Source organism: Onychomys torridus, chromosome 5, assembly GCF_903995425.1.
Source record: "Onychomys torridus chromosome 5, mOncTor1.1, whole genome shotgun sequence".
NCBI lineage: Eukaryota > Metazoa > Chordata > Mammalia > Rodentia > Cricetidae > Onychomys > Onychomys torridus.
Genome location: NC_050447.1, coordinates 96,850,852 through 96,854,909, shown reverse-complemented (window position 1 = coordinate 96,854,909; position 4,058 = coordinate 96,850,852). Strand labels below are relative to the sequence as shown.

The window sequence follows — 4,058 nt, the reverse complement described above, 5'->3', positions numbered from 1 at the left end:
CTTAAGTCAGGCTGTTGGTTACTGCCAAAATACAGGCACCACAGCTGGGAAGGACTATTGATTGCTTTCCTCCCTTGCCAGTCTGGAAGCTAGTTCTAAAGAAGGAGGCTTTTGGGTCAGATCAGATAGAATCCCGAATCCTGAATTGGAGGCTGTCTTCAGCAACAGGGACTTATCTTCAGCCTCTGAAGGGCAACCAAGGACAACAGCAAGGGCCTATATTGTTTGGGGAGTCTCTCGGATTTCCCCACCAACAACTCAGAAGGAGATTTCTCATTGGTGCTGGAGTTTGTGTTAGGTAATTGATGGCTCTTGGGAGAATCATTATCACCCATATGTTGTAACTTTGTTTAAATACACACACACACACACACACTGCAGGTAATTTTAGGTAAACATAAAATAATTTGATCCCCATGGTTTTTACAAACGGTCTTCGTATTATTTATCTCTTCTTTCCCATCTTCTGAACTGACCTCCCACCCTTTCCAACTTTCACGCCCTCCCCGGTTTTTCACATATCCCTCTCTTCACCCATTACCTGTTTCCTGCTAGCTCCCTTTTAGAGCTCCTTTCCACAAATATTCTTTAAGTGAGCAGAAGATTATATTTTCGGCAAACACAATTTTTGTAATGGAACGTCCATAAAAGGAACTACAGAGAGTAGGAAAATTTTGCTTCAAAGAAGGAGAGAGACAGACAGAGGGACAGGGAGAGAGAACTGTTTAGACTGGAGAGACACAGAGACAGGGAGAAACAAAAGTTTGATCCAGAAATGTTGGGAAGCTAGACTGGAGACTGCCCGGAGGTGATGGGATGTGGGCATTTTGCCCCTCACCTAGCCAGAATCAAGCCAGGCAAAGCTGGTTAAGGACTGGTAGGGTTTCCGGCGGGGCTGCCATTGGTCACTATCCCCGAATATATGTGGTCAAATGTTCCAAACACTGAGATGTAAAATGTTTTGTTTGCCATTCCAGAATGTACTTTGCTAAAGGGGAAACTGAAGAATCTTGAGCTCCCTGTGATGTGATGATCTAGGAGAAAACCGTCTCAAAAGGAACACTAGCCCACTAGTTAAATCGTATGGGTTCAGTGTGCTCTGAGGAAGGCGCAGAACTGGAAGGAGAGAACATCTGTTCAGAAAAGTTGTTTAAATCGATCACACCTGGAACCATGTTTGTTATTTTAAAACTTAAAAGAAAAAAATGTGGTTTAGCGCAAGCTAGCTGCTTTTCATTGGCCCCTGTAATCTGCTTGCTTGCTCTTACTTGCCCAGCAACATTTGTATAAAAGACTGATGATTTCTGCAGACGGGACGCGCAATTCTTTCCCTGGTAGAAGTGCCACCCGGCCCTCAGCTAGTAAGCTCTTGAGACTTTACCATCTGGCATTTCTTCTCTCCTTGAGTTTGGGCTTGGTATCCAGAACCTCACACCCGTAATTCTGCTGTCTAGTGCTCTTTACTGACTTGCTTTCTGCTTCTCCATTTGAGGGATTAAAAAACACAACACAACACAACACAACACAACACAACACAAAACAAAACAAACCGGTGCCGTTAATAAACTCGCTGGTTTAGGTCTTCAGACCTTGCAGTCCTCCTGGCTCCAGGTTCTGACTCTTCTTTCTTGGTCTTTTTATTACTTTTTCATTCCTGGTCTTCCTCCCTGGGATCCTCTAAAGTCCTGACATGACCAGTCAACTTCTCCGTAGCAAGCCGAAATAGCTCAGTTGGGAGAGCGTTAGACTGAAGATCTAAAGGTCCCTGGTTCGATCCCGGGTTTCGGCAAGCTCCTTTTCCACAGTCTGCTTTCAACATCTTTTGTCTTTGACTCTGTTTGCTAAAGCTGAACGACCGACCCCGTTATATGATAGCGGATTGTGTCATTTTACTGCTATCATGGAAAAAGGGTTTTGAAAATCCTCTCGTGCCCACGAACCTAACTTCTTCCTCAGTTTCCAGTAATTCCATGAAGGAAAATAAGAAAACAAACAAACTAACAAACAAATAACCAATGCTTATTTGTGTGAAAGTAGATCCTATTAAATGCATGTTTAAGACTCAGGAAGGGAGTGTGGCTCAGAGGTAGTGGCCCCATATGCTAGGTTCTGAGTTCGGTCCCTAGCACCACCGTGGTTCCCTGGGCCTCGTTGGAAAGGCACGCGTTTCCCAGTGCTCTGTGGGGAGCCCCAATTCCAAGCCTAGACGCTTATTGTGCGACCCTTTATAGAGAATCCATTCCTCAACCCCACCGGTCTCTGAATATTTGCTTTGAACCAAGTTGAAAGAAACAGGTAATGATTAACAAATGATCGAGAAGTTTTCAGTTTGCAGTCCAGTGACTGGCAGGCTTCGAAAAGTGAAAGAAACATCGGGTCATGAGCGCTTTTTCAGGAAAAGCTCATCAGCTGTTAAAACTTTGGGTCTGAATTTTAAGCTGATTCCCTTGTTTAAATATGTGAATATAGCTTTAACGGTTCCTTTGGAAAAGATGAAAACTTGGTTTTAAGTGCACAAATGCACAACCTCCTCATGCCATTCCACGTAGGGGCGAACAGCCACTCGGCCGGTTAGCTCAGTTGGTTAGAGCGTGGTGCTAATAACGCCAAGGTCGCGGGTTCGATCCCCGTACGGGCCAGCTTTTCTTTATCTCCCTAAGATGAGAAGACCCATGGGTGGCCGAGTTAGGCTGATCTCTGAGTGCTAGAGAAAAGAAAAGCCAAGTGTTACTGCCGGCGTGCGTGCGCGCATTTGTGGGGTAGAGGGAGGAGGATCTGTGTGATTTGAGTTACATTGTGAACTCCTGGTGTTAGCTTTGGAGGGAATCAGGAGAACGTACAAAGCCTTTCTCCCTCCTCCTCCCTTCCCCCTCCCCCTGAGGCATAATAACACCAAGAAAGAGTTGTTTTTGTTTAATTTTAAGTTTTATTTATTTACTTACTTTTTAATTTTTAGGACATGGTCTCACGTAGCTAGGACTGGTCTTGAACTGGCTGGGTATTCAAAGCAAAGTCTGTCCTTGAACTTCTGATCCTTCTGCTTCAGCCTCTCAGCCGGGCTTACCTTTTTTATTTTTTCTGGGGTAAATAAACACTAGGCGAGGCTTCCAGGCGGCTCTCGGGAAGATCTTGGTAGCTGTAGACGTGGCCAGAGCTAGCTGGAGGCCGGCTGGCCTGATGTGGTCTGCAGGATCCTGTGGGGTCCTCCGGACTTCAGACTCAGCGATGCGTCTGCTTCACGAAGACTCAGCCGAGGTGCAGAATCACCGGTCCCTTGTAGCAGCAGCATAGGACTCCCCTCTGCCCAGCTCTTTCTCTGGTGTTAAGTGTCGCTTGCACAGCCTCATCTAACCAGACTCTCCAAGAGTTAACGTGCTCTTGGCTGCATTGGAAGACAGCAAATCCCTGCCCAAACTAAGATGCTCTTGGTGTAACTTCAGAAAATTCCCCCCACTTCACAGCAACCTCAGCATCCTTCTCCACTGTGCCTGAAGCAGAAAAAAATCTCACTTTAGGTGCGCACTCTGAGGCTTCCTTTTCGAGCTCTCTCCTCACTCCCTCCTCTCTCCCTCCCTGGGTAGTTCTTGTGTTTTAACCTGTGCCATTCTCTGCATAAGATCGCGGAGCTGAGGGCCAAGGATGGGGACCCGCGAGGTCCACCAGATTGGTGGCAAACACAACCTCGACGGCTCCACTGTGTCCACACCGCCAGTGCCTCGAGTCCCCACAGCCGGGCTTGTATCAACACTCCTTAGGGAGATGGACACTTCCTGAGTGGCCGTTTCTAGAGAATGAGCTGTGCCGGGAAGGAGTGACCGACTCCCTAAGTGAGAACCCTTTCCGGCAGGAAAAAGTATTGATGAAGCCAGATAGGAAAGAGTTCTTTATATAGCTTGTTTGTTTGTTGAGATCGAGCCTTGAAATTAGCGATTCTTCTGCCTCCGCCTCCCGAACGTTGGCATTGCTGGCCTGCAATTCGGCCTCTCCTTTAGGGTGTTTATTTAATGTAATTTGTATTATTTTTACGTTAGTATGCAAAGCAGTAAGTTTCCTTGTGA

At 46.4% G+C, this 4,058-nt stretch overlaps 2 non-coding genes across 2 annotated transcripts; both read left to right on the top strand.

The window, feature by feature from the left end:
• Positions 1-1,716: 1,716 nt before the first annotated feature.
• Positions 1,717-1,789, top strand: Trnaf-gaa. The gene has a single exon. It is a non-coding gene; the product is annotated as a tRNA-Phe (tRNA).
• A 776-nt stretch (positions 1,790-2,565) lies between these two features.
• Positions 2,566-2,639, top strand: Trnai-aau. The gene has a single exon. It is a non-coding gene; the product is annotated as a tRNA-Ile (tRNA).
• The last annotated feature ends 1,419 nt before the right edge of the window (positions 2,640-4,058 follow it).